Source organism: Phoenix dactylifera, chromosome 9 (assembly GCF_009389715.1).
Source record: "Phoenix dactylifera cultivar Barhee BC4 chromosome 9, palm_55x_up_171113_PBpolish2nd_filt_p, whole genome shotgun sequence".
Lineage (NCBI taxonomy): Eukaryota > Viridiplantae > Streptophyta > Magnoliopsida > Arecales > Arecaceae > Phoenix > Phoenix dactylifera.
In genome coordinates, this window is record NC_052400.1 from 12726764 (window position 1) to 12743366 (window position 16603).

General features: G+C 45.2%; 2 pseudogenes; both read right to left on the reverse strand.

Moving 5' to 3' along the window:
* Window positions 1-1279: 1279 nt before the first annotated feature.
* LOC120111996 lies at window positions 1280-2267 on the reverse strand (annotated as a pseudogene).
* A 2527-nt stretch (window positions 2268-4794) lies between these two features.
* On the reverse strand, window positions 4795-6094 carry LOC120111997 (annotated as a pseudogene).
* Between the last annotated feature and the right edge of the window lie 10509 nt (window positions 6095-16603).

A 16603-nucleotide genomic window follows, 5' to 3' on the forward strand; every position in this document is an offset into this window, starting at 1 on the left:
GTCCGGCCCGTGACCCTTCTCCCTTCTGCCGGTCTCCTCCTCTCTGTCCCATAGTTGAAACAGAGGGGAGAATACCCCACAGAGGGTTTCTCCACTCCCTAAAATTTTATTAAAAAGGGGCCTCTTACCTGGATTTTTTTTGCCGGTTACCGTTGGGCAGTTCTTCCTTCTCGGCAAAGTCCCTCCTTCTTCTCCTAGGGCTGTGGGGTACCTTCTGCTTCCAGCTCCAGGGCCAAGCTCTCTGGCACAGTAATTCCAGGGGGTTAGAGGTTTAGGGGGGGTATATCAAAAATCAGGGTTAGCAGGTTTTAGGGCTATAAAAACTTGGCTTAGGATTTGACCCCAAGGAGAGGTGGCATCCTCTCCTTCCTCAGAGCCCCGGGAGCCACCAGCTGCCCTCCCCTTCCGGCCAGCTCACAGCTCGGCTGCCGAGGGAAGGAAGAGGTGGCGGTTTTCTGTTGTGCATGCTCTGTGGGGGGTCTCTCCGTTGGCCACCTAGTGGTACTGTCCTTTCAGCCCTCGGGGAGATGGCAGCCTACTCTTCTTGGGCCTGCAAGGCCTGCTAACCCTTCCCTGGCCCAATACTATTTAACTGGGCCCTACAGTATTGGGCCCGGTCTGTATTGGGCCCGGACATTACATGTCTTGTACTTAAAAAAAAAAAAAAAGCGTTACAGTCATTTAGGACATCCATAATGAGCTTTCAACCTGTCCAAATTCATTTTCTACAGTTATATTGCTGTGTCAATATCATTCTTTTGGGTTCTGAACTGGATCCGACTCGAACACGAACCGGACTTGAATTTTTTGGATTGGATCCGAGTTATACATAGATCCGATCCGACCCGAATGACCTGTTGGGTTAAAAATTGTAGCCGTGGATCCGAATTAACCTGACCCGATCTTCTATTGAGTTCGTTCTTGGTCTAAAATTAGGAACCAAACAAGAAATTGGGTTGGGTCAGGGTTACTTATAACCCGGCCCGACCCGACCCATTTGCACCCCTAGTTGGAGAATCAAATGCTTCATTGCATGGTGTTTCGATAGCCGATCACATTGCAAAAGGATCGAGATTAGGCAATGAGCACAAAAAGCTGATATGGTTCTTAATGATAAGAAGACGAGACCCAGTCCAATGCAGCTGAAAGATTGATAAAACCAATGCCAAGGTTGAACGGAGTGGAGGGATGCAGAAAGTATAGCTCAGAACCTCATGACATGATAGGCTGCTCAGGATCATGCTGCTTCTTAGCATCTACATTGGATGGCTCAGATAACTTAATTTATTTGAACATACCCTTGCAAACCCACCGAACATGCTTGCCTGTCTGCACTTTGCTTCACTGTCCATGATCCCTTAGAAATATATGGAATGAGCTTAAACCTTAATTCCTATAAGCATTATCTCCTTTGATATAGCTTTCTAGTAGAGGAACATCTTCCACAGGGGTATCCATCATACAATATAAAGCAAGACTATATGTGGTTGATCTTGGTACCTGTATGTTTACAATGAAGAACTCCCTACCACCTTGTGCAGCATATTTCTGAACAATGACTAGTGCAACCACCAAGATCATCTTCATGCTTGCTAGGGTCTAGCCAATCAGCAGCTACCATGTACATCAAAGTACCATTGGCTTTAATCTTTTGATGGTATTGTAAGGAAGTTTTGCTATGAATCAAAAATGTTGAAGAACTTGTAGTAGCCCAACTACAAGCAGTAGTAAAGCTCGAGTCCTTTTGAAGTGTGGCTCCATAGCAACATGACACTGAATCTTCCATTGAGGCCTCCTGTAGATCCACATAACCCCTCTTCTGGGCAACGAGATCATGCAATCTTCTCAGGGGTACTGCAGCTACCTTATCGTCAGGGAAACCAAAGGTCTCTTTCCTTTCAGCTTCCTAGTTCGAAATTCCAATTTTCTTTCTTCATCACTAGCATCCAGATGTGCGGCAGCTCCTTGAAGCATTAGCGAACATATTTCTCCAAACGGTCACCAATTGCAAGGGCAATATCACGAAAGCATGAGAATATAGGAGGTTTGACAGACAGATCGAGCATGGAATTAGAGAGGTCCTTTGGAAGCTGACTCATGATACCATCACAAAAGGGAATAACCTTTTCATCCAAGGCATGACAGATGTCAGCAACTACACCAGCAAAGACACAGCAGACTTGATAATCCTCTGCAAATCGTTCTATATCAACCAACTGGTTTGATGGGGATATTGAAGTTCCAGTGCCATCAGAACGAAACACCATCAAAGGTTAAGATGAGCTGGCCCTATGTTGCAATGATGGCGTTGAAATCACATCTCCAGAAGTATGTATGGACAGCATTGAGGGTGCCAAGCTTGGAGAGATGCCTGAGGAGTTTGCAGTTGCTGAACTGTTGACTGGAAAATGGATGATATTGATGTTCTCCCTGGTGCACATAAGGTAGCAGCATGTCATGGTAGTCTAAAATGAATAATCTCTTTTGTTGGAGTTCCACTTGCATTGTTATTACTCTTTTTATTACCCGTTCAGTTAGTTCTTCAGTGATCCCTAATTTCGATGGGCCATAATCTTCTGGATCTAGTTTACTAACTATTGCAAGTTCCTTACCATGTGAAGTGAACTTAGAGTGGAAGATGTGATGCGACTAGTCTTCATCATCAGCTATCACAATCATATCCGGGCTGCAGCAGACCACTAAGGCTTCATCTCGATCAGCATGCACTAGCTCTTCCTTGCTCAGGCTTTCCTCATCCCACTTGATTGGCTGATCTCTTCCTCTTTTGCGTACAATTCTTCTTCCACTAAAGAGACGAGCTTTCTATTTGGACAGTCAACTGCTATTTGATATCGTTGGCACTTGAAATACTTACGAGGTTGAAGGCAACAATGTTGGAATGGCCGGGGCTACTAAGGATGCCCTGGTCCCTCTTTTGAGATGGTTGGGAGGTGTTGGCTTCGAAGAATGTCAATGTCTTCGATATGGAACTCTTCCAATTGAACGCTCCATTTCTATACCTTGGAAAGAGTGAATTACTTGTTCTTAGTTGTTGCTTCTTGATTTTTGTTGTGAATTGTATCACCTCGTTCAGCATCCAATAGGGTTGAAGTTACACGACTTGCTTGATTCCAAGATTCAATCCTCCAAGATATCGTGCTATGGTTTGCTCTTTGGGCTCCTTAATGTCGCATGTCATGAGGAGTTGCGCAAATTTTATTGGGTACTCTTGTACTATCATGTTGTGTGGCTAAAGATTGTGGAGCTTAAGGAATTTATTGTAGAGATAATCTTTATGAAGGAACTTATATTTAAGTTCATGATGCATCTTGTCCCACATTTGAATCTTTCCTTGTCCTTCAAACTCACATCATCGCTTCAAAATTTTCCACCAAATTGATGCATACATTTTGAGCTTGAGGGTGACTAGTTTGACACGTCGATCACTGGGGATTTCGTTGAGCTCGAAAATTCATTCAACAGTTTGAACCCAATCTACAAACTCGTCCGGTTGCAGTGCATCCTTCAAAGTAAGGGACATCTATTTTGATCCCGAATTCATGATGGTTCGATATTGTCTTCGTTCACATTTGTGTCGGGTATCTTCTTCGCTCGATGAAGATGCTTTTTTACTGTAGAATAGATTGAAAATTTTCACTTCTTCATAGGAATGTTCACTTTCATCATCAAAGGGATCTCTATCAATGTAGTAATTCGAACCCCCGGCAATGTCAGGTTCTCATTGCTCTTGTTGTCAAAGAAGCTAATTTTCATATTGGAGTTGTCGAAGCCGTCAACATAGGTCATCCACTTCAATATCACGCACATTTTATATACGTTCAAGATCAACATCTTGAAATCGTATTTTGAAACCAATTGACACCAGGGAGGTGTCGAACATGAATTAAAAACTCAAAAGAGAAAAGGTATATCGACACAATTGATTGTGGTGATGTAGAAACCCCAGTACAACACGTACGACACAAGGAAGATAGTAGATGGAAGAGGAGCAAGGGTAGATCACTTTCTTATAAGGCCGAGAAACACTACCTTGGTCGGCCACTCCAAGGATGCAACTGTGACATGCTCAATCCTAACCTTAGAAATCCACCAAATAGGAGGAGAGAGAAAATAGAGAGAAGGCAAGAGAAGAATAATTTCCATAATAAAATTTTTACTGCTCAAGGATCTTAAGGATGATTACAAGAGGAGCCCAGTAATGGATATTTATGGAGATTTTTTTTTTCGACTTTTCAATATAAAATTCTAAGTCCTACTCTAACTCGAAAAATCCTAACTACTAAATTCCCTAGTAATATTAAAAGTTCTAAAATAAAATTTATAAAATTTAAAAACTTTGTGAAATTAACTAACATCAGGACAAAAAAAATAACTAGTGGTCAGTCACATCCAAGGCCTGTGCAGTCAGGACCTGCGACCCATATGGTCGGATCTTGAGACTTGTACGGTCGAAATTTGCATTCCGTTCGGCCCGGACTTGCGACCTAGAGCTCCAGCATCAGCCATATTTCCAATTCCATCGTCTAAACATCCAGTAACGGCAAAAACTTCACAAACAAGTAGAAATATAGATGGCACAAGCAATTTGCACACGAGGGTCTGAAGAGCACGACTGTTTGTATTGTTTTGGTCCAGATTTCAACTCGCAAGCCCTGCTTATGCATTATTTGACGTTTTAAAGCACTCAATCTAATGCTTCCTCTGTGGATAGACTTTCTAAAGAGATGCTGAAACACTGGAGCATTAAGCAACAGAACGCATAACAATCAGAAATCCCAAAAGATATGGATAAACGCTAGAGCATTAACCAGCAATTCAAGTTCGGTATACCGAACTGAGTCAAAATTCGGAATCCAGTATCCGACCAAGAAGTTGTACATAGGAACTAGCAATAATACCAAAACAACAGGAGGGGGTGTTTCATTCCAAGATTAGAAGCAGATTTTAGTTTTTCATAGCAGACAAGTGGGCCAAAAAAAAAAAAAAAATTCCGAGTTCTAAGCCAGGAAGCACCATTTTGCGATGCACATCATCACTTCACTTGCCGAAGAGCAAGCTCATGATGCTTCTGAATACCTGGCCCCGCTTGCTGAGGTTCTCCCTGACCGCTTTCTCATCCGGCCACGAACCCTTTCCCCTTCATCCCTCCAGCAGCGCCCCTGGCGTCGTCCGTGCTGTCCCCCTTGACGTGCGCCTCGAACACGGCCAGGTAGGTGCCGGCGTTGGGCCGCATCCCCTTGCCGATCATCTCCAGCAGGTACTTCCGGGCCTCGGGGAGCTTGCCGTCCCTCGCGAGGCCCTTGATGAGGATGGTGTAGGTGTAGGCGTTGGGGGAGACGCCGGAGGCGAGCATGCGGTCGAAGGTGCGGAGGGCGTCCTTGGAGTGGCCGCCGGCGTTGGCATAGGCCTCGATGACGGCGGTGTGGGCGACGACGTCGGGCATCGAGCCCTTGTCCTTGATGACGGAGAAGAGCTCGAGGGCCTCGTGGGTGAGGCCGTCCTTGGACAGGGCGTCGAACATCTTGATGGCGTGGTTGGTGAGGCCCTCGGTGCGCATCTTGTGGAAGATCTCCTGGAGGTTGGACGGGTCGCTGGGCTCCTCGATCACCGGCTTCTTGCTGAAGGGATCGTAGGGTGGGGGAAGATTGCGGCTCTTGTCGTCGACCGTCGTCGTCTTCTTCTTCGACTTGGCGGTGGCGGTGGCGGTGCCGTCCTCGCCGTCATTCTCGTCGTCGGACCAGTCGAAGGAGGTGGTGGGGTTGGTCAAGCTGGAACCGGAGGAGGAAGAGGCGGCGAAGCCGCGGGCGGAGAGGGAGAGGGAGAGGGAGAGAGGAGGTATGGGCCTGGGGTTAGAGCAAGGGATTGGGAGGTTGCGGTGGAGGTAGTGGGGTTTTAGGAAGAGGAGAGGTGCGGAGAGAGAGAGAGAGGAGAACGAACGGAAGCGGCGAGAGGAAACGGTGAATAAGAGGAGGAGGTGATGGCAACTAGAGGAAGAGGACGAGAGGAGGGAACGAGGAAGAATTGCCACGGCTGCGCCAGTCCCCTGCCATGGACGGAGTCGCGTGGGCGTTTGGTGCAGTGATCAAACCGGATGACAGAGGGATTGGCAGAGGCAGAGAACCCACCTAGCTTTAAGTTACTCTCACCTGCCGCAACCGGACCTGTTGGGTTGTTAGGGTTTAGATGAGGCCCAAATTCATGGCATCATTTGAAAAAACAATAATAATAATAATAATAATTTATATTTTTTTTTAAAATTAGGGAGTAAATTATACTATAAAAATCTATGCTTATCGAGTTTATTTTTATCCAATACTTTAATTCATAACTTAGCAGAATGTTAGTCAAACTGTTAACTTTTAATTGGACCCAAATGCCACGTCAAAAAAAAAGAGAGAAAATAACCAAAATAACCTTACAAAATTTTTCTAAAATTTATGATTATTACACTTACACCCAATATTTTCTAAAAATCTATACTTACACCCATTTAAATTGACTGCATTAGTGAATCGTTTATCTATTATAAAAAGTCAAATTTACCTCTATAAGAAAATAAGGCTCTTCTTTCACTTTTCTAATTCTCGAAACTCTTCGAAGTATCATACCTTCAAGAGTCTTTCTTCTCTTAAGATTAAGTGTTTAGGGTTCTTTTCTACTTTGCCAACCCACCAAGAGTGTCCCTTCACGATGAGCGACCAATAGCAATCTTCTTTTCTAACCAACATCTGACGACAAACATCTTCTCGACCAGTCTCTATCCTTTCTGATCAAATTTTGTTCTTGTTTCTCCACCTACCATATCATAGAGATCATAATTGTCGGTGTATTATTTACTAATTTTGAATTCTACTTCTCCAATATTGTAGGCATGATTTCTTAATATTGTCATTGTGAATGAGGATTCCTATATCTACATACAGAGCTATACTAGCTCTAGTAGCCTATCATTAAAAAGATCCAAATCAATATGTGCGTGAGAACTCTTTTTTTTGGAGGGTGCATCAGTTGTGATTCTATAACCTAGCTTGGACCATGGACAAGTTGGCTCAAGCGATAAAATTCATGATGTTTGTTTCTTTCAGCAGAAAATTTTAGAGGCACCCACTTACTTGAGAGATGTAGATTATTTTTCTTTTGGCATATAGCTTTTTCTGATAATTCATCAAGAAAAAGCTCATACCCATAGAACCTCATAGCTGATCTCCTCCTTGGGTGGATGTTATATTACTTAAGGCTAGTTTGGTAATTTTTTTTCTTATGTGGCATTTAGGTTCGATTTACGTTAATGGTTTGGCTAACATTTTGTTAAGTTATGTGTTAAAGTGTTGGATAAAAACAAACCTCGAAGGATAAATGTAGATTTTTCAGACTATTGGATGCAAGTATAATTTATCTCTAATCTTAGGATTTTTTGTAATTTACTCATCACTTGGGGAAATTTTGACTTTTTATATGAGGTAAATGGATTCACTAATACCGTTAATATAACTGAATATAAATGTAGGCTTACAAACTAGTGGGTACAAGTGTAATAAACGTAAACCTCAAAAACAAATTTTGTAATTTACTCTAATAGTAATAATATTTTCTTAGAGTAGCCATCTGGAGCCGTATCTCTCTCTTCAGCATAAATTACCATCAAGACGTAATTCTTATAGTAGAAGCTATTAGCTTCTCAAAAACTAGGGTGATATTGGAAACTTTGAGCTGTCTCGGAATGGAAGGGATGTAAATTGCCACAATTTTCCTTTAGGCATTGGGTGTTTGACTATGAGAGGATTTCATGACTGTGATGCACACTGATCAAACAGTGTGTACATTCTTACTTCTGTATATAATGTTTTGACTATAGGGAAATTCATAAGTAACACACCACTTCTATACATATTTCTACATTTTAAAATAAGTGCTGGGTGGGTACCACCTCCCATTCTTATCAAAAAAATACACAGCGATCAAACATTGTCCGTCCACTTCAAGAGCTTGTTCCCCATGCCTATTAGATATCTCGGATGACATCTAACACTTAACGGAACTTCACCATTGACACATTTGGGGACAAGACAAGTTATTGATTTTGCTCCGTGATTCAGATAGATATGTTTTCTGGCATTCATCAGTTTTTGAAACGTAGCGCTGCTGTAATGGAGAGAGAGGTTGGGAGTGTATGATCTTCACTCTCCCCTGTAAACTGGACACTTTAGTAATTGCTGAGACCCACTTCATTAATTTTTAAAAGTAAACACAAATTAGTAAACCTGCACTCTGTTGCAAAAATAAACAGAAACATCAAATAAATACTAACCTTTCTAGGATAAACACAAACTCTTCAGGATAAATATCCACTCTATACCAATAAATAAAAATAATATAAAAATAGATAGAAACTCAACCCCCCACCTTTGGTCAGGTCAGAACTCACTTACGATAAATAGCAAGACGGAGGATAAATACAAAATTTGAAAACAATAAACATAAAATAGTTTAAAATAAATGTAAACCTTACAAGAGTAAACATAAATGGCCATGGATAAGCAAAAACCTGTGAGGTGTTCATTACCTTCATATGCTCCCCTCTAGAAATAAATAGAAACACCTAAAGTATAAACACTAACCAATTATCAATAAACATAAACACTCCCGAATAAACGCTTAATCTAGAATGATAAACAGAAACACTGCAAAAATATCCAAGACATCGGTCTCAAAAATTAATAAAGTGCTTTTCTTTGAAACTTGACGCTGGTACCCAGCAACTAATGTAGTGTTTTTTTTTTTGAAATAATAGAGAGAAAGGGGAAGAGTGTACAAGCGGCTCATTAATGCTTCCTTTTTTTCCTTAATAGCTTCCATTAACCTATTAACCAGGGTCCTTGTTACTTGGAGTTTGGTGCAGGGTTTGATAGCTTCGGAAGCAACCAAATTTGCTTCCAGATTTATTCGAATGGAGCGTAGTCTTTATCTCTCTCGCTTGCTCTCTCTCTATATATAAGTTTTTGTTATATATGCGAACAATCCTTCTCTTTCTTGCTTTTCTCACCCATCTTAAGTGATTCATTAACATATCAACTATCGAGAAGAAATAGAAACTAACTATATTTTACTCACTCTCATGTTGAATCTCCAAAATAAAAGAAAGAAAGAAAAAGAGTCTAATGGATGCCTCTCCCAGAAAACTATTACAATTCTCCATTAGCTATCTCAATAAATAGACTCTTTCTCATATTGATTGTCTACCAAGTATAGCATCCATCGATTTCAAAATGCCATAAAAGTAAAGGCAAGATAACTCATGTCGCTTAGCATCCTCTAACTCATCATATTTTAATTTTTAAAGAGAGTCTAGCATTAAGAACCCTCTCTCTCTCTCTCTCTCTCTCTCTCTCTCTCCTTTTCTCTCTCCAACATTTCTAATTTGTATTTTATTTTATAATCCTTTTTGTACATAATGATTTTCCAAAATGTATGTCAAGTGTCATAGTCCTATATTGATTAATAAAAATGGTGTCATATGGGTTTATTAGCCTGGTCCAATCCTCCTCCCAATAGTTTAAGCTTTTAGGCTGTAAGTTTGTAACAAATGGTATCAAAACCAACCCATTTTGTGTTACAACCTTTATTAGTTATATGGACCCCTCATCAAGGAATACTTGGATCAAGGAGGACGGGTAGGGATGAGTAGGACCTAAGCTATGAGTGGGCCACCCTCTCTCGAGTAAGAGCTAACCATGATGAGAGCATCATAATATTGGGTGGGGAAGATTGTCATAGTCCCACATTAACTAATAAAAAAGGTTTCGTATGAGTTTAGTATGGCCCAGTCTTTTCGATAACTTAAGTTTTTAGACTGTAATACATGACAAATAGTACCAGAGCTAGGCTTATTATGCGTCATAACTTTTATTAGTCAGGTGGGCCATTCACTGGAGGGCCAGTCCTCCTTCCAATAACTTAAGTTTTTAAGTTGTGAGTCTATGACAAGTGATATCAGAGTGAGACCCATTACGCATTATAATCTTTACTAGTTAGGTGGGCCCCTTATTGGAGAATATTAGGATCAAGGAGAACTTTGTAGGGTCAAGAAGGATCCAGGCAGTGGGTGGGTCTATTAATTGTATAGCATTCATCGATTTCAAAATGCCAAAAGTTAAGACAAGATAATCCATGCGTTGCTTAACATCCTCTAACTCATCATATTTTAAAGAGAGTCTAGCACTAAGAACCCTCCCTCTCTCTCAGTCCCTCTCTCTCTTTCTCCCTCTCCATCATTTCTAATTTGTATTTTATTTTATAATCTTTTTTGTACATAATAATTTTTCAAAATGTATGTCAAGTGTCATAGTCTTATATTGATTAATAAAAAGGGTGCTGTTGGGGGAAAAACCCCAAGTCATGCCATAACGGAGGCGCTCGGCCAAAGAGTGCCGACCGGAAAGGCGTCTGGCCAAAGAGCGCCGACTAGAGAGCTGCTCGGCCAAAGGATGCCGACCAGGAAGGCGCCCGACTAGAGGGCGCCGACCAGAGTGCGCGCCAAGAGGTGCTCAACCAAAATAAGCTGCTCGGTTAGAAAGTGCCGACCAAAGACAGCGCCGAGGCGCTCTGCTAGAAGGTGCTCGCCTAAAGGGCGCCGACCAGGAGTACTCAAAGCAGCCCCGCCACAGGGCGCCCCATTGGGCGACCAGCTCGGCTCGGCACCCTTGCCGAGCCGATGCCTTAACCAAATGTTCAACCTCCGCCTAAAGTCCAAGGGACTTGACAACTCCTACGGCTTGCGACCTGCCACTATCTCCAAGCCATCAAGGCATAAGATCTCCGCAGGCATTCGGCACGATCTGCCATTAATGCATGAGACTCCCTCAAGTCTCCGATGCACTCAGGCATTTAATGAACACGGCCCAAGACGATCTCCGGATCATTGAACCATCAGAGCGCATGGCTCTACCTGACCGCCGGTTCATTCGGTAATAAATGCACTTACCATCCACAGACCCCAGGCCCGCCACGGCCGGCGGTTCAACCACTCCAACAGGTCCGATCGACCGTGACAACTTCCTGATTCCGGTCTGATTCGGCCCCATTCTCCACTACGCCATAAATGGGCCAAATCGTGCCCCATTTATTACGGACAGGGACAAATCCCCCGGTCACCTCCCAGGTAACGTAATCCCCTCCTATAAAAGGGAACCTGGGAGAACCAGGGGGGACGACAACAAAAACGGAAACAGACCCCCGGGACTGAACCCTCCGGAAAGCACAGACACAATTGATGACATCATCCCTTTCATCTTCTTGATCTTATCCAGATATCCTCTGTGTCTTCTCCACACACTTCCTCTCCCCCGCTCTCTCCACATACTTGCCCCCTCTGACTTAGGCATCGGAGGGCCGGCGCCGGGGAGCCCGGCCACCGGTTTTCTTGCAGGACTTACGCCCCGCAGGAGGACGCCACCCGCCGGCACGCCATCGACCACCGCTCCTACGGCGGACTTGCACCCCTCCAGGAGGACGCCACCAGCCGGCGCACGGTCATCCACCGTCCCTGCGGCGGAGCCCCTCCTTCCCCTGGCTTCGTGACGGCCCCCGGGTCCAATTTCCAGCAACAGTTGGCGCTAGAGGAAGGGCCCGAGTTCGCTGCCATGAAGCTAAGAAGCAAAGGGGCTTCCAATGCCTCTCGACGTCCTCCACCCAGTCCTGAGCATTCCGTCCGGAACTCACCACCTCCGGCTGAGTCAGTTCATCAAGTTCGGCCGGAGCAGTTTGATGCCCTGGTGCAACAAGTGCAAGCCTTGGCTACCGCTGTCCAAAGCTTGCAACCCAGGGGCATCCCAACGGCACCGCCTCCTCCGGCTCCAGTTCAACCGGAGCCCCCTACAAGCGGGTTTCCCCTTCGAGTATCATGCTCCAAGTCCCAAACGCTCAGTCCAAAATTCACCATCAAGATCTCCGGTAGATCAAGTTCCACAAGTCCAACTCGAGCACTTCGATGCGCTTGTGCAGCAAGTCCAAGCGCTAGCTATTTGCAGCCCAAAGCCTGCAACAAGTGGAGGCCCCTCCTGTGCCGCCTCCACGGAATCATGTTAAGCAGAGGAAGAAACTTTCTCCTGACTCCCGAGCCATCTCGAATCAGGCATGGCTCTCGCTGCAACGACGTATGTGGGGGCAACCAGTGAGAAGTAGTAGTCCAAGTCTCGCGTCAACGAGTTGGGGGGAAAGAGAAATAAAAGCTGAGGTCTGGAGAAGGAAAGTTATGGAGCTTTAAAATGGGATTGTAAGCCTCTGTGACAAAGGGTACAGCCCCATTAAATCCCATTATCCTTCCAAGTCTTCTGTCTTCCGGCAGCAAGCAAGAAACCAGCATGTACTCCCTCCTTACGGGCGTAAGTCCTTGGGACGGCACCCGCGACATTGCTCCCCTTTCAGAGCATCGCCATCACTGAAGCCCCCGTCGAGCTCATGCAGACTGAGCTCAGAAACCCGAGCGCAAAACACCTAAAAAATCAAGCCAAAGAAGGCCGGTGCCGAACCAAGTCCTGAGGGACTTCGAAGCTCGAGAGCTATCAAAATATCTCCAAAAGGTACAGGACGCCACTTTGGCTTCAAATAAATTCAATATTTTATCTATTTTCAGGTTAGCCAACGAGCTCGGCTCGTTCTCCTACCCTGACCACGGTCAGGATGCCCTGAGACGTCAGGATGCCCCAATATATTGGGATGCCCTGCCACAACGGGATGCCCCGATTCGTCGGGATGGCCCGAGACGTCGGGGTGCGGTCTTAAGTGACCAGACGAGCTCGGCTCGTTCTCCATCGGCTTCCACCGTCGAGCTCGGCTCGTGCTCCCCGACTATGAGTTAGCGGTCCTCTCTGACCGGACGAGCTCGGCTCGTGCTCCATCGGCTATGAGTTAGCGGTCCTCTCTGACCGGACGAGCTCGGCTCGTGCTCCATCGGCTTCCACCGTCGAGCTCGGCTCGTGCTCCCCGACTATGAGTTAGCGGTCCTCTCTGACCGGACGAGCTCGGCTCGTGCTCCATCGGCTTCCACCGTCGAGCTCGGCTCGTGCTCCCCGACTATGAGTTAGCGGTCCTCTCTGACCGGACGAGCTCGGCTCGTGCTCCATCGGCTTCCACCGTCGAGCTCGGCTCGTGCTCCCCGACTATGAGTTAGCGGTCCTCTCTGACCGGACGAGCTCGGCTCGTGCTCCATCGGCTATGAGTTAGCGGTCCTCTCTGACCGGACGAGCTCGGCTCGTGCTCCTACCCTGACCACGGATAGGATGCCCCGAGACGTCGGGATGCCCCGGCTATAGGGATGCTCGAGACATCGAGATGAGTAGCGGTCCTCTCTGACCGGACGAGCTCGGCTCGTGCTCCATCGTCTTCAGCCAACGAGCTCAGCCCGCTCTTCTATTTTTGGATTTCTCTGCCGACGTCCCCAAAGAACGGAGTCCGAGCAGAGAAGCGTCTTCAGTCGCCTCGGCGCAAGGACGCACACGGTACAAGGTACCCATTCATTTAATGTCTTTACATTATTTTATTCTTGGACTTTTCTCTGCCGACGTCCCCAAAGAACGGAGTCCGAGCAGAGAAGCGTCTTCAGTCGCCTCGGCGCAAGGACGCACACGGTACAAGGTACCCATTCATTTAATGTCTTTACATTATTTTATTCTTGGACTTTTCTCTGCCGACGTCCCCAAAGAACGGAGTCCGAGCAGAGAAGCGTCTTCAGTCGCCTCGGCGCAAGGACGCACACGGTACAAGGTATCCATTCATTTAATGTCTTTACATTCTCATTTATCTTTACTTGGATTCTTCTCTGCCGACGTCCCCAAAGAACGGACTCCGAGCAGAAAAAGCGTCTTCAGTCGCCTTGGTGTAAGAACGCTCACAGCACCAGGACGATCGATGACTGAACTACTTCCTTCGCCCGAGCCAAAAAGCAGCTCGGACTCGGAAGTCGGGGGGTAGTGTTGGGGGAAAAACCCCAAGTCATGCCATAACAGAGGCGCTCGGCCAAAGAGTGCCGACCGGAAAGGCGTCTGGCCAAAGAGCGCCGACCAGAGAGCTGCTCGGCCAAAGGATGCCGACCAGGAAGGCGCCCGACTAGAGGGCGCCGACCAGAGTGCGCGCCAAGAGGTGCTCAACCAAAATAAGCTGCTCGGTTAGAAAGTGCCGACCAAAGACAGCGCCGAGGCGCTCTGCTAGAAGGTGCTCGCCTAAAGGGCGCCGACCAGGAGTACTCAAAGCAGCCCCGCCACAGGGCGCCCCATTGGGCGACCAGCTCGGCTCGGCACCCTTGCCGAGCCGATGCCTTAACCAAATGTTCAACCTCCGCCTAAAGTCCAAAGGACTTGACAACTCCTACGGCTTGCGACCTGCCACTATCTCCAAGCCATCAAGGCATAAGATCTCCGCAGGCATTCGGCACGATCTGCCATTAATGTATGAGACTCCCTCAAGTCTCCGATGCACTCAGGCATTTAATGAACACGGCCCAAGACGATCTCCGGATCATTGAACCATCAGAGCGCATGGCTCTACCTGACCGCCGGTTCATTCGGTAATAAATGCACTTACCATCCACAGACCCCAGGCCCGCCACGGCCGGCGGTTCAACCACTCCAACAGGTCCGATCGACCGTGACAACTCCCTGGTTCCGGTCTGATTCGGCCCCATTCTCCACTACGCCATAAATGGGCCAAATCGTGCCCCATTTTTTACGGACAGGGACAAATCCCCCGGTCACCTCCCAGGTAACGTAATTCCCTCCTATAAAAGGGAACCTGGGAGAACCAAGGAGGGGGACGACAACAAAAACGGAAACAGACCCCCGGGACTGAACCCTCCGGGAAGCACAGATACAATTGATGACATCATCCCTTTCATCTTCTTGATCTTATCCAGATATCCTCTGTGTCTTCTCCACACACTTCCTCTCCCCCGCTCTCTCCACATACTTGCCCCCTCTGACTTAGGCATCGGAGGGCCGGCGCCGGGGAGCCCGGCCACCGGCTTTTTTGCAGGACAGGACAGGACTGGACGGACCACCCCTCTTCGGACTTGCACACCCCCCGCGGCGGAGGACGCAGCCGGCCGGCGCACCGCCGTCCGCCTCCTGCAGCAGCGGAGCTCCTCCTTCTCCGGCTTCGCGGCGGCCCCCGGGTCCAATTTCCAGCAACAGGTGCCATATGGTTTTATTAGCCTAGTCCAATCCTTCTCCTAATAGCTTAAGTTTTTGGGTTGTGAGTTTGTAACAAATGGTATCAAAGCCAAGCCCATTATGTGTCACAACCTTTATTAGTTATATGGACCCCTCACCAAAGGATACTTAGATCGAGGAGGACTGGTAGGGAAGAGTAGGAGCCAAGTCATGAGTGGGGTACCCTCTCTCGAGTAAGAGCTAACCATGATGAGTGCATTATGAGATTGGGTGGAAAAGATTGTCATAGTTCCATATTGACTAATAAAAGGGGTTTCACATGAGTTTAGTTTAGGCGAGTCCTCCTCCCGATAACTTAAGTTTTTAGGCTGTGATCCATGACAAGTAATATCAGAGTTAGGCTTATTATGTGTCTCAACTTTTAATAGTCAGGTAGGCCCTTCACTGGAGGGACCTCTCTCTCCATCTTTTCTAATTTGTATTTTAAAAGATCAATAGGCATGGAGAGAGACAAATTATTAAAACAAGTTATGTTTTTAATTATTATGTTTTTAAAACATTAGTCATAAATATATAAGATAATATAAAAAAAATCATGTCCTGGATTCTTTGAGAGGATGGGGCTTAAGCCCACCATACGGTCACCAACAACAGATATCCAATCTCTATGCTAGAAATCCCATATAAAGGTTCAATGTGGTACAAATAAAATTGATTGAGTGATCATATTAAGGTATTTCTTCGAAGAATATCTCTTTTCCATCCTTATGATGAGTACTCATATTAGTTAAAACATTAAGTCATTATCTTAACAGCTCCAACGCATGAAGTTTGCAAGAGTACTAGCTTACAAATTTTTTTTGGAGAACTCTCCTTTGTGAGAATCATCATAAAGGCTCCTAGGAGCTGATTTTGTTCTAATTTTAACTTGAAACAAACTTGCCTAATAAGGTTGTTTATTTGAGTTTTTGGGTTGACATAGACCTAGGATCACCTCTATAGGTTTTTTTTCTCAATTTTTTTAAAAATATATTACCAAAAAAGGAATTTAAAATTGCTATATTTTCACATATTAATTGAATAGGAGAGATAAAACCCAACTTCTCAAAATTTAGGAAAAATAAAGCATGTCATGTGTTGAATTTCGATGTGACTCGACTCTTCTTCCTAGTCACATAGGAGAAAGTGTATCTTCTATAGAATTCTACCTAAATATTTTTTTTTAATAGTTATTTAAAGTTCTTTTTGATTAGAATTAAGCTTTTATAATGACAGAGATTTATAGATTGAAAAATATAAATTAATATATATTATTCTTAGAATAAAAATACTTTTGTAGAAAAATTTCTTAGCAGAACACATGCAATTAGCTATGGAAACAGAAAACTTTGAAATAAATTTAACAAATGGAACAGATCAGG